Here is a 19,799-nt window from a genome sequence, read left to right on the forward strand (position 1 = left end):
TGTATATATATATATATATATATATATATATATATATATATATATATATATATATATATATATATATATATATATATATATATATATATATATATATATATATATATATATATATATATATATATGTATGTATGTATATATATATATATATATATATATATATATATATATATATATATATATATATATATATATACATATACATACATATTCGAAGCATTTTGTGCCTCAACAAAACAAAACTCGTACAATCACACCACATGGACTTAACGTGCCATGACGTGCCTCCTGTTGCTGACCGGATTAAAAATTTTCTCGTCACTGTCACAGAGTAACTTCTAATGTCTTGAGATTAGGCTGTTATCATGCTTCATACTAGGATACAATAGTGGAAGGAACCTAATGTTATTTTCTTCATAGACGTTTAAGCTTGGTAATGCTGGAGGTGTTCACAGGGACACGGATAAGCCTCATTACTAGACAACCGCAGCCGCGCCCCTACTTCATTTTCTTTCATTTTTTCCCCCATCACCACCCTGGTATAGGTGTTAGGCCACTTTATATATATATATATATATATATATATATATATATATATATATATATATATATATATGAGAGAGAGACACACACACACACACACACAACACACACATAGTATATAGCTCAGTGGTTAGAGCGCTGGCTTCACAAGCCAGAGGACCGGGTTCGATTCCCCGGCTGGGTGGAGATATTTGGGTGTGTCTCCTTTCACGTGTAGCCCCTGTTCACCTAGCAGTGAGTAGGTACGGGATGTAAATCGAGGAGTTGTGACCTTGTTGTCCCGGTGTGTGGTGTGTGCCTGGTCTCAGGCCTATCCGAAGATCGGAAATAATGAGCTCTGAGCTCGTTCCGTAGGGTAACGTCTGGCTGTCTCGTCAGAGACTGCAGCAGATCAAACAGTGAAACACACACTCTTATAATCCGAACGAAGCTGGCTGAATTCGTACCTAACAGTAAAGGCGATTTGTAATACTATTAGAGGCAGAATAATAGCCCGCCGACGTGAGCGAGGACTGAAGAGATTGCACTGTAATTCTTGGTCATCACTACGTGACCACTGAACCACGAATCGCAACTCTTCATGAAAACAGACTATTATTAACAAAGATCAAGACGCAGCACAGCTTCACGCTTTTGTATGTAAAATTGTGCTTGACATTGAGTTATATATATATATATATATATATATATATATATATATATATATATATATATATATATATATATATATATATATATATATATATATATATATATATATATATATATATATATATATATATATATATATATATATATATATATATATATATATATATATATATATATATATATATATATATATATATATATATATATATATATATATATATATATATATATATATATATATATATATATATATATATATATATATATATATATATATATATATATATATATATATATATATATATATATATATATATATATATATATATATATATATATATATATATATATATATATATATATATATATATATATATATATATATATATATATATATATATATATATATATATATATATATATATATGTATACATATATTTCATGTATATATATATATATATATATATATATATATATATATATATATATATATATATATATATATATATATGTATATATATATATATATATATATATATATATATATATATATATATATATATATATATATATATATATATATATATATATATATATATATATATATATATATATATATATATATATATATATATATATATATATATATATATATATATATATATATATATATATATATATATATATATATATATATATATATATATATATATATATATATATATATATATATATATATATATATATATATATATATATATATATATATATATATATATATATATATATATATATATATATATATATATATATATATATATATATATATATATATATATATATATATATATATATATATATATATATATATATATATATATATATATATATATATATATATATATATATATATATATATATATATATATATATATATATATATATATATATATATATATATATATATATATATATATATATATATATATATATATATATATATATATATATATATATATATATATATATATATATATATATATATATATATATATATATATATATATATATATATATATATATATATATATATATATATATATATATATATATATATATATATATATATATATATATATATATATATATATATATATATATATATATATATATATATATATATATATATATATATATATATATATATATATATATATATATATATATATATATATATATATATATATATATATATATATATATATATATATATATATATATATATATATATATATATATGTATATATATATATATATATATATATATATATATATATATATATATATATATATATATATATATATATATATATATATATATATATATATATATATATATATATATATATATATATATATATATATATATATATATATATATATATATATATATATATATATATATATATATATATATATATATATATATATATATATATATATATATATATATATATATATATATATATATATATATATATATATATATATATATATATATATATATATATATATATATATATATATATATATATATATATATATATATATATATATATATATATATATATATATATATATATATATATATATATATATATATATATATATATATATATATATATATATATATATATATATATATATATATATATATATATATATATATATATATATATATATATATATATATATATATATATATATATATATATATATATATATATATATATATATATATATATATATATATATATATATATATATATATATATATATATATATATATATATATATATATATATATATATATATATATATATATATATATATATATATATATATATATATATATATATATATATATATATATATATATATATATATATATATATATATATATATATGTATATATATATATATATATATATATATATATATATATATATATATATATATATGTATATATATATATATATATATATATATATATATATATATATATATATATATATATATATATATATATATATATATATATATATATATATATATATATATATATATATATATATATATATATATATATATATATATATATATATATATATATATATATATATATATATATATATATATATATATATATATATATATATATATATATATATATATATATATATATATATATATGTATATATATATATATATATATATATGTATATATATATATATATATATATGTATATATATATGTATATGTATATATATATGTATATATATATATATATATATGTATATGTATATATATATATATATATATATGTATATGTATATATATATATATATATATGTATATATATATATATATATATATATATATATATATATATATATATATATATATATATATATATATGTATATATAGTATATATATGTATATATAGTATGTATATGTATATATAGTATATATATGTATATATAATATGTATATGTTCAAACTTTTAGGTAAAGAGTCTCGAGTGCCAAAAGATTGGGGACCACTGTTTTAAGTAACTTGAATAGTCTACTAGTTATGATAACCATCTTTGTAATTATTAGATAAAATTTGGATGGCCTAACGATTGGAGTGTCATTACAGCTTGTACATATTTTCTAGGTGTGTAAAATACTTTGCTGGTTACATGAGCTTTGGCGTACCGTGTTTGACGTCGCTTACCTTGGAAAACCTACTTTCCCGATCTTCTCAGTAAGTGCCCTTCTGTTGTCTTCTGTTTATCTCTTACCAAGCTTTTATTCATATATATTATTGGTTAGCATGTATCTCTTTTCCTTTTATTTTCCAAGGCATAACTATTCTTATATTTACTGAAGCGAATAGTGAAAGTAAATGTTACATAAAACGCAGATTTCGGAGTGTGTACAAATGAAGAAGGTGGGCAAATATTCGTAGGAAACATCGTGTTGTAAATGTGCGTGTAAAAGTGTTAATAGAATGATGGTAAGTTTGCTTCGGGCTGTCCCGGCAAGAATGCTAGTTGGCTGGTTAATGCTAGTTTCATACTGTAAGTAGACAATCATGTTCATGGGGGTGACTGTGACGTTGCAAGGGGGAGTGGTAGTTTTCTTTCTTTTTATATGTAAGAAGTATTCGGCTAGGGCTGCATAAAGCTTAGGAAAAATACATAAATAAAAAGAAAATGAAGCCCCCAAAGACTAGTCAAAAGGATTACCCAGAATTTATTGTTTTAAGTATAATGACGGTGATGGCGTGAATGTTGCAGGTGTATGAAGTGCTTAAAATTAGTTATGGACATTTAAACATACATTTTAACATACTATGAGGAAAAAAATATCCTTGGTGACTAATGGAAGTATTACATTGCATTCCCCTCCCTCCCGTCTCTGTGTGGAGGGCGGTTGGGGAGATGGGAGACTAGGAAAGAAGGGTGTGATGGTGAGGATAGAGCGCTTAGGGAGAGTGTTTGGTGAGGTTGAGGAAGGGTGTAGCGATTAGGGCATTATAAGAGAGGGTGTATTGGTGAGGGCAGGACTATCGTGGGTGTGGTGATGCAGGCAGGTCTGTGGTAGTGATGGTGGTTGTCGTCATCGTCGTAATACAGGGACGTTGGAAAGATGTGGCAGTGACTTGGCAGTGCGTGATATAGAGTAAAAGGTGGTATAGTTTGCTTTTTAAATAGTGTGAAGATAAGTTTCTGAGCTATGACTTCCAAGATTGCTTTGTCAATATGTATAATTATGATTAGGAGTATACATGAGTGGCTATTTTAGGTAAGTTTTGTAGTCCACCACAAATGATGCCAGTGAAATTAAATCATTATCTTAGTTTCAGGTGTTCTTTACAGTATCGGGGACCATAAAACTGCCAATGTAGTCTGCCTTGATAGATTCATGCACCTTCACATATACTTTTTTGAGTACTTTTTTATTTTGTACTTACACTTAACTCATTCACTCTCTCTCTCTTTCCCCTGTCCTTACTTCCGCGCCCCCCCTCTTCCCTCTCCTCCCCTTTCTCTCTATCCCTCTACCACTCCTTAACTCATTCACTCTCTTTTTCCCGTCCTTCCTTCCGCGCCCCCCCCTCTTCCCTCTCCTCCCCTTTCTCTCTATCCCTCTTCCCACTCCTCCCCTCCCCCTCTCTCTCTCTGCGTGTGTTTTATACGGTTTTTAATGTTCTTTACTTGCTTTACAGAAAGGGGAAGCGAAATTTTCGGTCTGACACTCCAGCTGAGAGGGGACGCTGCAAAGACAACTACCAGTGTCACCCAAGTTCTGCCTCGACAACAGTGGACAGTCTCCATCCAAACTGATTTTTGGTTTACATATTCTTACCCATCACCTATTTTGTTTGTCTTGTTTTAAAAATATTTTGTAACGATACTGTACTATCTTTTCATTACTTTACTAACAACAGCGTATTGTTTTTATAACTTTTCTCCTATAAATTCAAAACAGCCATTGAATTCATTCTTTGAAACAGTAATTAATATATTATTTTTCATTTATTAATATATTAATATTTTTCAAAGTATTTATTATATTAATATTTTTCAAAAGTATGTATTGTTACAATTTCAATGAATAGTATTAGTTTTCACAATGTGTATACAAGAAAGTTGTCATATGATTGAACACACTGAAGAGGGTTTATGAATATTGAAGAAATTTTAATTGAAAATTTTTTTAGATGCTAGTAGTATTCATTTGTCTTTTTTTACAGATTGCTGAGATGAATATACTCCAGGTAAACAATTAACAAGTTATGAATACTTGTGTAAAGAAGAGGAAAGAACAAGGACGAGACTTTCATATTACTTAGAACTAAGTAAAAGCTGCTTATCTGCTTTTCCAGTGAACATCTTCCAGATTGTTTTGTTGGACTTGTTTCCTGTTGGTGTCCTGCCAGAGAGGCTTGGTTCTCATCATATAAATGTTATAGGCAAATGTGTTCATATCATAAACATGCTGTGAATATAAAGGCAATGACTGGATCTCTTTGGCAGGACCCTCTTGGGAAGCAGCACAGGTTTGACACTGCACTGATTAGGGTAGAATAATAGATCACTAAGCGTACAGACACACTGCATGTTATTTGCTGGGATAGTAGAGGGAAGCAGGATGCCTAGCAAGTCAGAATCAAGAAGAGTGACACTCACTTTTAGTATAGTCACTCAATAGATAACGTATTCTGACCCACTAAGCTTCCTGCTACCCTCTACCCCTCACATGCAGTGGGTTCATATTGGAAGGCATGAAAGGAATTTGGACACCTAGATTATATTTTCTTAGTATAAAAGCTGATGAGAGTTTGAGGTTCTATTGAAAGATGATTTAACTTTCAAAATGTATGCATGCGCAAAGTATAATTTTTTTTTAATAATAGACCTGTACGAAGCAGAGAAACCTACAAAGGATATACCCAAATTGTTGGGGTGATTGTTTGTGAAGACAGCAACACCACAGCACCAAAGTCATCCTGGAACCCAAACCTTTTGAATTTACAAGGAGGCAAATGAATGCCTACTTGCCACTTTTGAAACAAAGGCTTTCTAGATTTTAGTGTTGTGATGTTGCCACATTTCCACAATCACAAAATTGTTTGGTCCATCACTGTAATTCTTTCACTCACATCAATTCTAGCTAGATCTTGTATAGGTTTCTCTGCTTTGTACAGGCTTACATTATGGATGAAAACCCATATTTTCCTTTTCTTGCCTTGTCACTAGGCCAGTGGCAAAACAAGAAGGCAACTGGGTGCAGAGGGAGAGAAGGGGCAGGATGAGAGAGCCAAAAACTTACAAACCCTCCCACTGCATGACTCAAGGATAACTAGTGAATTCTCCTGCTCCATATTCCCTCCTACCAGATGTACACTAAACAGTGTTTGGGGAGGATTTACACCATTGTATTATTAGTATCTCTTCTCCTATCTGGTGGGACACAAGCAGATTTAAGTCCTAGAATATAAAAGTCTTCTAGCAATTGTTAGTGATTTTTTTCTACATCTATACTACTAGTCTAGAAGATTACAACATGGTATAATGTTTCAGCTACTTTCTTAGGTGATATTATTTTATCCTTTTCAAACACTTTGCATTGGTACAATCTGGCTTGCAATCTCAATTCAGTATTCCACTTCTGTTCTGGTCTCACCTTGCACATTACCTGGTTTCCAGTTAAAAGTTTTGCTATCTATAGATACAAATGAGTACAAAACTAGGTTATGTTACATCACAAGCAAATAAACATTAATTTTGTTAGTAATTTTGTTAGTAACTATTTCATCAGATAAATGGGAGTGTCCTTGGAACAAGGATGATAAATGGGGAAATAAATTACTTCTCATTGCCATAAAGGAAATGTTAAGATTCATGGGAATGGGGTGGATTTGCTGTGCTGCAGCTCTGCTGTACATATTAAACCTTGAATTATGCAAACTTGTAAGCATTCCCTCAAACCTCTGTATTCATGCCTACAGAAAGGATCTACAGCTCCAGTGTACAAAGGTCAGACGTAGAGCACGCCTGACTAAACCCACAGCAGACTTGCTCCACCACTGCTGCACACTGTATAGTGTAGTGGTTAGCACACTAGGTTCACAACCAAGGACTGGATATGATTCCTGGGAGTGGCGAGGCAAAAAAAAAAAAAAAAAGGGTCAAGCCTCTTAATGTGTAACCCTGTTCACCTAGCAGCAAGTAGGTATGGGATTTAACCCAAGGGGTTGTGACCTTGCTGTTCCAGTGTGTGGTGCATAAATGGTCTCAGTTGTGAGCTCTTTCCTTAGAGAAATAGCTGCAATTACAACAAACAAGACATCAAGATAACTTCTCAAGAATTAATGCCCGCATACATTAATGTACTGATCTGTCAGCAATTTTGCAGTGTTTTGTTGAGCATCAGGCAGTGTGTGCTTGATGATGATGATACTAATGAATGAACTTAATTTGTGCAACTCCACCCTCATGCAGCTGTCACTATGGCATATTTATATCTATCCATATTCCATATGGTAAACAAAATGCCACAAGTGTTAGCAGTTTCATCTAAGAATTACCTTTTGTGCACTGGGTGCATCACATCAAATCATCATTCCTCCCTTGGCATTCTATCCTTCTTCCTTTTATTCCATAACCCATAAACAATTCAATCTGCTCCAAACTCCTTAATATATCGGAGAGAACATAGCATCTTGCATATATTTCTGATAACCATCTTTACAAAATGGCTTTGATGAACTTGATGCACTAACTGTCAACTGACTGGAGGCCCTGCCATTTATTCTTTCTTTTCTTGTGTGAAATAAATCTTGCCACACATACAATGACTTTGAACCTGGTGGACTAACTGTCAGCTGACTGGAGACATTACAGTTTATTTTTAGTTTTTTCTTGCATGAGGTAAATCTTACCACAATCATCTCCCATGCCACACACACCTATAAGATTACTGAAGACAGTATGCACACCACAACACTTTACAAATGAATACAAATATGTCTTGGAGATCCCTCTGACAAATAAAGCTTTTGATGTCTATACATGGTTCCAGATAAGCATGCATAGATAGTCCTTTAACTGCAGTTACCATTATTATAGATAATTTTTAAGTGTACTTAACACTGAATTCTACTTAAAACAAACAAAAAAACCCTCAATAAAGCACTATGCAGATTTAAAATTTAAGACAACTTGATCACTGTTATTGAACCCACAAAGGATATTAAATCTCTTGATGACTTCCTTGCTTGAGGAAAGATCAAGATGTCACACATGTGGTTGAGTAGCATGAACATCTAGCATGAACATCTGGGTGCTGGACAACCTTGGAACATCAGGGTGATGGATTAATGAACATCTGGGTGCTGGACGGCCTTGGAACATCAGGGTGATGAATTATCTCAGAACACAAGGGTACTTGACTATCTCCGAATATCAGGATAGCTAATGGACAGTCTCTTCATTTGTATCCATATTCAGGTTACAGCTTCAGCCACACCTGCAAACAACATTTTGAAAGTAACAACTCTAAGATAATTTGTAACCACTCTGCAAGATAATTTGCATTAAACGTATTACTGTACATATCTACATTTCCGCCAATTTTTCTTGCCCCTCCAAATGCTAACTCTGCCTTATCCGTCCTTGTATGGAGTACTATTAGCCGTTTTGGGGGTTCCACTCAGACAGTTTTATTAGATAGGGTGGAATCAAAAGCTTTTCGTCTCCTTAACTCCCCTCCTCTGATTGACTGTCTTCAGCCTCTTTCTCACTGCTGGAATGTTGCAGCTCTATCTTTTATTGCTATTTTCATGCTAACTGCTCTACGGATCTTGCTAACTGCATGCCTCCCCTTCTCTAGCGGACTCACTGCACAAGGTTTCTTCTTCCTCTCATCCTTATTCTGTTCAACTCTCTAAAGCAAGAGTTAACCAGTACTCTCAATCATTTATACCTTTCACTGGTAAACTCTGGAACTCACTGCCTGCTTCCCTATTTTTAGGCTAATTCCTTTAAAATCTTAAGGTAACCTGCAGTTTCAGCAGCCCTTTTTTTTAATGTTTCGTTGCCCTTGGCAGGTCTCCCTCTTGCATAAAAAATTCCAATTCTTAATGCATTTTATCTACCGTAAAAAAAACTTTCTTAGATTCAGATAAGATTCTAGTGTTATAAATGTACTGGACTTTCTAATAAAAGCAATAATTATACATAAATAACACATGTGGCAGAGTTGCCGTACCAGTTTTCTGAGACGTTCACAGCTCAGGTCAGAGGTCAAAAAGAAGGCTGGTCAAAGGTAACAAGGTCATTCATTTCTCACCTGGTCAGCAGTCCAACTACTGAGACTGAAAGAACCCTCACCACTTCACAGCTGAGAGAAACAATTTCTATACAATGTGTATATAACTACTTTTTAGAAGAAAAGGCAAACAGAGGGTCTATAATAAACCCAAATAAAGCACTGTGTTGGGTGGTATGGTTTAGTTAGGCATAAAAGGAACATATGAACTTTAGGCTAATCCTTTAATTGACCTAGTACATCTGGCAACACTATAGGCAAGGGATTCACCTTAGTGACTCCACCCAACAGACCTTTGTCTAGTAGGACTAGTGGGATCAGGCAAGGCTCAACTACAATATTCAAATTAACAACATTCAAGATTCTTACTAAAAGAAATGGATAGAAGATTTCAAGATGAAAATTTCAAGATTATTATTATTATTATTATTTTTATTTTTTATTATTTTTTTTGCTGATAACCGCATACCTAGCTACTGAAACAATAATTTACTCCTAGCGAGCTAGCACTAGTTCTGATCTGGACTGGTTCTAGCCTGCCTACCTTTGGTGTGGATCAGTTCAGGGGGTGCTGTGAACTTACCATCAAAGTTAGTTGTGAATTTTGAGTCTCACAACTCAAGATGGTAGTCACAGCCTGCCCTCTAAAGACAACTTTCTTCCTTCACACAAAAGTACATGCACTGACTACACACACATACACCTTCACATAAAAAAAAAAAAGCAATTCTAAATCCAGCCTTAGAATCCCCCTCTGGGTAGGGGACTACAAATGTCCCCAGGTTGGACTATTATCTTGGTATCGACCATAAATGTCTTGACACTCCCCTTGACTTTTTCTTCATTAACTTTTGCAACATTCACATTGTTAGATCTAATATTCAATCTGTAGACTGCCATCTCTCCTCTACTAAACCTCATCTTTTCCTCACTGAAACACAGCTGTCTGAGGCAACTAACAGTAACCTCATTTCTGTTCCCTCCTACTTCTCTATCCTCATTTTCATTCCAAAGCTGGAAGTTGTGTCTGTGTGTGCAATGAGTTAACTTGCTCTCATGCCCACACTCATGAATCTTGAGTTTTCCACCATCTGGCTTTGACTTAAAAGTTACTCTCTAACTAAATTAATCTGTGCTGTATATCTCTCCCCAAACTACTCCGACTATAAAAAATTCTTTGTTTAACTTCTAAAGTGGAGAGCATTCTGTCTCTCTACCCTTTTGCGGAGATCTCCATCATTAGAGATTTAAACGTTCCCTACTAGCTTTGGCTTTTCTCTCCCTTCATTGACCATCCTGGTGAAGTAGCCTTCAACTTTGCTGTCTTCCATAACCTAGAGCAACTGGTGTAACACCCTACTCGTATTCCTGACCTTCTTGCAGATACATCCAACATTCTTGCCTTTTCCTTACCTCTAATCATTCTGCTTCTGCTGCTATCTTCTCTTCTCTATTGGGCTCCTCCAATCACAATCTCATATCTGCATTTTGTCCTCTTTCTCCAGTATCTCCTCAGGATCTGTCCAGAGGGAAGTGCCTCTGGTGCTTTGCCTCTGCCAGTTGGGGGAACCTGAGGAAATATTATTCTTATTATATTACACCTGAGCCTTCCATCACCTGAATCTCATGCAATTTACATTTCTGTCCAGAATCATGCTAAGTCTACTCTTCATCTTGCCAAACACTCTTTCATAAATAGAAAATGTCAAAATCCAACTCCCCTTCAAACTTCTGACATCTGACCAAAAACATCACCAATAACCTCACTTCTTCATCTTTCCCTGCTTTATTTCATCCACTGCCATCTCACCTGTCTCTAAATCTGATCTCCTCTCTCAAATTTTTGCTAATAACTATTTTGAATGATTCTGGGCTTGTCTCTTCCTCTCCTCCTCCCTCTGATTATTTCATGCCATCAATTAAAATTCTTCATAATGATGTTACCTCTGATGGCTTATGGACCTGATGGGGTCCCTCCTATTGTTCTCAAAAACTGTGCCTGTGCTTGCACCTTGCCTGGCCAAACTCTTCCAACTCTGTCTAGAGACTTCTATCTTTCCTTATTGCTGGAAGGTTGCCTACATTCAACCTGTTCCTAAAAAGGATGACCATTTAAATCTCTCCAACTACCGTCCTATTGCTTTTCTAAGATTTTTTTTATTTTATCCTCAATAGCTTCGAAGATTCTTAAACATCTGTCACTTCACAATTTTCTATCTGATTGCTAGTATAGCTTCTCACTACTAGTGATCTGGCTTTCCTTTCCGAGGCTTGGTTATCTTCTTTAAGAGATTTTGGCGAAACTTTTGCTGTTGTGTTAGACATATCAAAAGCTTTTTGACAGAATCTGGCACAAAGGTTTGATCTCAAAACCATCCTCCTTCAGTTTATATCCTTCTCTGGAACTTTATCTCCTGTTTCCTTCTCGACCGTTCTATTGCTGCTGTGGTAGATGGCCACTGTTCTTTTCTAAATCTATTAACAGGTATTCCTCAGGGTTCTGTCTTGTCACCCACTCTCTTTCTATTATTCATTAATAATGTTCTTAACCAAAGTTCTTGCCCTACCCACTTACACTTATGATACCATTCTACACCTTTCCATGTCGTTTTAGATGACTTCTGTTCTCTCTAAGATTTCTGATTGGGGCAGAGAAAAGTATTCAACGCCTCAAGAACTCAATTCCTCCATCTATCAACTTGACATCTTCCAGACAACTATCCCCTTTTCTTCACAGATACGCAGCTGTCCTCCTCTTCTACAGTGAATATCCTCGGTCTGTCCTTTACTCTTAATCTAAACAGGAAACTTGACATTTCTTGTGATGAGGACAAGGAGAAATAAGTGGATAGCCTAAAGGTGGGTTCACACATGGCAATTTGCAATGAGGACAGGGAGAAAGAATAAGTGGATAGCCTAAAGGTGGGTTCACACATGGCAATTTGTGACTGAAATTTTACGTATGTAGAGTTTCCAACTCATCCCTTCTAGTTGGAAAGTGTCACACGTAGCGACTGGAAAGTATCGACTAGTTGTCTCCTTTGGGGGAAGTGAATGTTAACAAACGGCTACCCGCCAAAATGTCCATCTCCAGTGACGATGCTGAAGCGGTGGTTGCTAAAAGGAAAATATAGAAGAGGAGAAAAAGAATAGCAAGAACACAGAGCCTGTATGGATAATTGATGTAATTAGGAAAGAAATAAAAGAAAGGAGAAGATTAAATAGGATGAGGAGAAATGCAACAAATGAAGAAGAAAAGGAAAGCTGGAAGGAGTTATACCTAAAGCAAAAAGAAAGGGTACATGTGCTAATAAAAAAAAGGAGATCTGTAAACAAGAAGAGAAAACAGTCAAAGAAATTAAGGAAAGCAAGGATGGAGGAAAGAAGATGTGGGAGTACATTAAGAAGCTAAAAGGGGAAAAGATCAAGGAGAAAAATCCCTAAAATCTATTGAGAAGATGGGGTAGAACTGGAGCAGGAGAAGGTGGGGGAGGAGGTAAAGAAATTCTGGAGCAACAAATATAGAAAATATGAAAACAATATTGAAGAAATCTGGAATGTGAGGAAGAGAGGAGTATACAGGAGTATGAGAACATGATCAAAGACATAGAAGAGAAACGATCAGTTAGGCTGAACGCAGTTGATGAACAAGGGACAGAAATGCAATATATACAGACTTGTGCAGTGGAGGTATGGGAACACATCGACATGGCAAGAAGGGTGACAGGAGGAGAGGTGCAATTACAACAGAACATTATCACAGAGGAAAGAGTGGCGAGGTGTCTGGGAAAATGAAGAGCAAACGAGCTGTGGGGACAGATAATATTAAAGGAGAAATGTACAAGGAGATAGGAAATAGCACAGTATTAAAGGAAATATTAGCAAAGGGAATGAAAAGTACATTAGAGTCAGGCCATGTACCACCAAGCTGGAAAGAATCAAGGACAGTGATGATCCCGAAAACAAGATGCCCAAAAGCCAAGGATTTGAGACCTATTGCATTAACTAACGTTGGGTATAAACTAATGATGTCAATCATAAGAGATAGCTTAGAAGATCATATAACAAAGAACAGGTTAGGGAAAGAAACGCAAGGAGGTTTCACAGAACGTAGTAGAATTTAAAATAACATTTTGATTCTAAAATACTGCATACAAAAATTTTTCAAGATAAAAAGACGTTGATTGTAACATCAATTGATTTTGCCAAAGCATATGATAGCATAAAGAGGGAGAAATTATTAGAAGTCCTGATGGAAGCTAAAATAAACCCAAAATGTATTAATTTAATAGCCAATGTATATAACAATGATAAGACCAAAATTGACCTAGAAGAGGAAAAAAAGCCGGAAATAGATGTGACAAGCGGAATAAGGCAGGGAAGCACAGTGTCTAACACTTTTTTCAAACTGATTACTTTTAAAATAATGCAACAATTAGAAGATTTAAACAAAGGCTACAGGGACGAGGAGTTTAATATAACATCGCTTTTCTTCGCTGACCATGGAATATTGTTAACCAGCAGTGTGGAGGATACCAAACACGTAATAAAGAAAATGGAGGAGATAGGAAAAGAATTTGGGTTAGAAATAAACAAAGAGAAAAGTAGAATAATAATATTTAACATGAAGGTAAGACCAGAAAATATTGAAAAATATAGAAGTAAAAGATAGATTTAGATATTTAGGAATCACTATAAATGACAGCATTAATTGCTTCAAAGTGCAGAAGGCTGGCCAATATGACGAGGAGCGTAATAGCGAGAAGTTGCTCAAAACTACTCATTGGAAAAACTTTTTGGAAGAGTGTGGCATTTCCCTCCATTTTATATGGAAGTAGCATTATAGACTTTAATGAAATGGAAATTAGTAAGCTGCAGAGGATAGAAAATGGGGTTTTCTGGTAAATTTTAGGAGCACCAAGCTATACACCTATAGCAACCCTGAGGGGGAGAAAGTTGGAGCATCTAATGTGAGTTCAAGAGTGAGGGAAGGGCAGCTAAAATATCAAAGATACCTACTGGTGGAAGGAAAAGACTTGGTGAGAAGGGTAGCAGAAGAGTTGGTGGAGAGTAGGCAAGGGAGATGGATAAAAAGAGTGGCACAGGAGCTAAAGGATCTGAGAGACTTAAGACTACTGAAAGGAAGCATACAAAATGAAACAAAGGAAAGTATATCAAGCATAATGAAAACTAGGGACACACAGGCATGGCGAGAAGCATTAAATGATAAAACTAGTGTAACTCTGTACAAAGAACACAGGAAGGAGATTGGAGGGCAAGATAAGGTATACACTAATGACATAGCATCAGATATCCTATTCAAATGTAGAACAAACACCCTAAAATTAAATGATAGGAAAAGATTTTCAAATGAAAGCACAGACTATTGGCTGTGTAGTGGTGACAACGAAAATTTAGCCCACTTCCTTCTCTGGTGCCCTGCCTATGCCACAGAAAGACAAAAAAATAAAACATTACAGCAGCCATACCAGGAAAATACTTAAAAAAAAATAATAGGGGATCTGCTTTTTAATAATACAGACATACAAGAAACAAAAACTCTGCAAAAACTTTGGAATGTAAGACAAAAGAAGATCAAGGAAATAGAAGACGATAACAGAAACCAATAAGTGAAAGAAGAAAAGACCCCGACAGCCACAAAAATACGTCAGGGAGAGCCGATACAAAGGCATTTCTCCCGACCTATAACTCAACTTAACTCAACTCTAATCTTGGCGTACCGGAAGTGTCAACAGAAGAGAAAATGCCTGTGGATACGTCCCTGGCTAAGTAGAAGGAAAGAAAGGAGTGTCTACCACACTAAATTAGCCTCCATTAATTTTCTCTTAAGAAAATTGTTAATCATAAGACTATGCACAATTGCGATCAAATTAAATCCTGACAAGTCTTCAATCCTCACCAGCAACACCCTGCATTGAGGGATACCGTTCTTGTAAAGTGGCAGCTATTTCATCAAACGACGATTTGCGCGTTTTTTTTTTTTTATTATTTTTTCTTTTTTATATTTGTTGTTTTACTGTGTAATTCATTTCTGGGGTCCCAGATGTGTTCTTTTTCCCTCACCAACTCTATCATCATCATCTCTATACCTGGAGACCACGTTTTCAAAGCTTACTCCGTGACATCACGACGTAAATAAAGCCGCAAATCGACTAACAAGACCAAAATGCGACTGGTTTCTCCAGTCGCTAGGCACCGATTTTGAGTCGTAAACTCTACCAACGGAAACTTTCAGTTGCATATTGGCACGTGTGAACCCGCCTTGAATGAGGTATGTGTGTGTGTAATAATAATAATAATAATAATAATAATAATAATAATAATAATAAACGGTTTATTAGTTAGGCAATGTAAAAAATTACACTGAAAATGTACAGGGGGGGGGGACATTACCACAATGAACTAAAAATGCTTAACCTAACTATGGATAAACTTAACCTAGAATTCACTTATTTATTTAAGGCTCGCACAATAGTGGGCACCGCGCTAAGTCGGTACCGATCAGTGCGCGGTGCTCTTAAGGGCGCCACGCGATTATGGTGTCGGGTGGCGCGAGCAGGGGAGGCACGTCGGGGGTAGCAGGTGGCGGAGACGTGGATGACGCAGCAGTCCTTCCCCAAATTTTTCCAAGGCTTCCTGGTGTCTTGTGGCCAGCCTCGGCAGACTCAGGCAGGTCAGGGCGTCCTCGTAGGACCTGTAGGCAGGCCCAAGGATGACCCTGAACGCCCTCCTCTGAACCCTCTCCAGCTGTTGTCGTTGTGTGAGGTTCAGGAGGAGGACCACGCTGGGGCGGCGTACATGAGCTTAGGGAGTATAAAGGTGAGGTACACTCCCTCAGCTCATCTGCCGGTGCTCCCAGGGACCTGAGTCGGCGCAGTAAATAGATTTTATATGAGGCTGACCTGATGATGTTGGAAACATGCTGCTTCCATGATAACTGATCATCCACCAAGACACCTAGAAGCTTGGTGCTGCGGACCACCTGGAGGGAGTGAGGGCCCACAGAAAGCTGGGGAGGGGACTGCTGCTGTGGAGGTACAAATGTGCATCACCACGGTCTTGGTGTGGTTGATGGTCATTTTGTTGTCCTCCGTCCACGTCTGTAGTTGGTTTAGAGTGGACTGCAGTGCTGAGAAGTCTGGGTTGGTGTTGTTGACGGGTACGCCCACGGTGCAGTCGTCCACATACTTCCAGCGGTGGGGGGTGTGGACGAGAGCATCGTTGATAAGGATGAGGAAACACAGTGGACCCATCTTGGTCCCCTGAGGGACCCCGCATGTGAGCTGTTGGAAAGAGGAGACAGAGCCCTGATAACGAACGGCCTGACGCCTTCCCGTGAGGAAGTCTGCCAGCCACGCTATCAGGTAGGGAGAGAGGCCCAGAGTGATGGCTTTATTTATCACAACAGTGTGATCAACAAGATCAAAGCCCTTTCTGAAGTCCACAAAAGCAATAGCTAGAGAAGTGTTGCGGTGGCTGTGGACGAATTCCAGGAAGCTGACAAGGAGGTGGATTTAATATTGCCAAATTGTTGTGTCAATAGAGTTACAAATTTTGTTATAGGCCCTGTGTGTGTGTGTGTAATTCACTGTTTGTTTGATCTGCTGCAGTCTCTGACGAGACAGCCAGACGTTACCCTACGGAACGAGCTCAGAGCTCATTATTTCCGATCTTCGGATAGGCCTGAGACCAGGCACACACCACACACCGGGACAACAAGGTCACAACTCGATTTACATCCCGTACCTAATCACTGCTAGGTGAACAGGGGCTACACGTGAAAGGAGACACACCTAAATATCTCCACCCAGCCGGGGAATCGAACCCCGGTCCTCTGGCGTGTGAAGCCAACGCTCTAACCATTGAGCTACCGGGCACGTGTGTGTGTGTGTGTGTGTGTGTGTGTAATTCACCTCGGTCGCCTACTGGTCACCCAGCCAGTCTTCCCCATTACGGAGCGAATGTGTGTCTGTGTCTGTGTATGTCTGTCTCTCTCTCTCTCTCTCTCTCTCTCTCTCTCTCTCTCTCTCTCTCTCTCTCTCTATATATATATATATATATATATATATATATATATATATATATATATATATATATATATATATATATATATATATATATATATATATATATATATATATATATATATATATATATATATATATATATATATATATATATATATATATATATATATATATATATATATAGCTGTATGAATTTAACTACCATGGGTCAGTACTGGACACAATTGGTAGAGTGAACAAGGAAATAAATTTTTATATTCAATGTGTCTAGAAAGGGGGAAGAAAGCAACAGATATGCTTTGTGATAGAAGAGTAAGATTTAACGATAAAATCTACAAGGCTATAGTAAGATTACTAAGGTATGTTATGATTTGCAGAAGCAGCACCAATGAATGAATCAGAAGCAAGCTTGACATGGCAGGAATGAAGATGCAGAGATGGATAAATAGTGTGACTGCCGAGGAAAGGTTAAGAAATGGGTAAGAAGCATAATACATATTACAAGATAAGTCATATAAATGGAAGCGAGGGGAATGTGAAGGCTAAGACGAATGAAGATCGGATAAAATTTAGTTACTCATAAAATTTGGTTTTCTTACTTAGATGGTTTTCGTAGAAAATGAATAAAGTTGAATATTGAGGAGTAACTATTTTAAATGTTAGTGTAATATGATAATTAGTATCTCATTGGGTTGGATTAGATTGGATTGAATGTTTATATGTATCTATGTTTGTAAGATGTTTGTGGTGCTTCGTGACGAGATTGGCGTAAAGTTTTGAAATAACGAGTCGATTTCTGATGTAAAAAGAAACATGAAGGAAAGATATGAGAGCTTTAACATTATTTTCTTCCTTCTCCCTCTCATTCATCACTGCCATTCTTCAATCTGGCTAAATCATGAAGGACACACACTCGGTCACAAGAGCCATTGAGGGAATGAAAAATGCCAGTGCAAGAATAGTTTAGGGTTCCACCCGTGGAACCAATAGATAATGTGGGGGAGGGAGAAATAGGATATGGGGCCCTCAAGACCTCATGCGCCCCGGTGCAATGCACGGGTTGACCTCTCTTCCTTTCGGTGAACCTGCCCGTTACCCAAGCATCAACAAAAACTCTCATCTCTCACCCATCATCTCAACATCACCACTCACCCTTCAGGACTATCATTTCCTCTCACCCGTCACCTCAGTATCAACAATAAATTCTACTCCCCTCCTACCAGTCATCCCAGCATCACCACTTCAGGACGCCCTCACTTTCTCATTCCCTCTCACCCTTCACCCGACCATCAATATTTGCCTTTCACCCAGACCAGTCCAACACATGACACACCAAGCACTCTATACACTCTGCAAGAAGCTCTCGACAGTGGCAATGGGAAAAGCTAAGTCTTAGATTAGAAAATGCATTTATTTATATGTTAATAGTATCATGGTGACGGTAGTGGTAGTGATTCTGATGCAACTCAGCAACTGTACCATTAATGCTACTGGTATTACTGCTGATGCAACGAATTTTATTGCTACTAGTATTACTACTGAAATTATAACTTTTTATAATAATTGTTTATTGTAATAACAATATTTATTTTCATAAACATTGTTATTACTATCATCACCATCAGCACCACCATCACTTTCTTCACTCCACCACCAGCCCAGCGCTGCCTGC

The 19,799-nt window shown here is 34.4% G+C and overlaps 2 long non-coding RNA genes across 2 annotated transcripts in view; one reads left to right on the top strand and one right to left on the bottom strand.

Moving 5' to 3' along the window:
* LOC123498690 overlaps positions 1 to 5,611 on the top strand; it is a 21,487-nt gene extending 15,876 nt beyond the window's left edge. The window contains exons 2-3 of the long non-coding RNA XR_006672776.1: positions 3,916 to 4,005; positions 5,473 to 5,611. This is a non-coding gene — a long non-coding RNA (uncharacterized LOC123498690). The remainder of the gene's footprint in view (positions 1 to 3,915; positions 4,006 to 5,472) is intronic.
* Positions 5,414 to 19,799, bottom strand: part of LOC123498689 — a 19,044-nt gene continuing 4,658 nt past the window's right edge. The window contains exons 2-3 of the long non-coding RNA XR_006672775.1: positions 11,493 to 11,649; positions 5,414 to 9,278 (exon numbers count right to left, since the gene is read on the bottom strand). This is a non-coding gene — a long non-coding RNA (uncharacterized LOC123498689). The remainder of the gene's footprint in view (positions 9,279 to 11,492; positions 11,650 to 19,799) is intronic.

This window comes from Portunus trituberculatus, chromosome 48 (genome assembly GCF_017591435.1).
Source record: "Portunus trituberculatus isolate SZX2019 chromosome 48, ASM1759143v1, whole genome shotgun sequence".
Taxonomy (NCBI): domain Eukaryota; kingdom Metazoa; phylum Arthropoda; class Malacostraca; order Decapoda; family Portunidae; genus Portunus; species Portunus trituberculatus.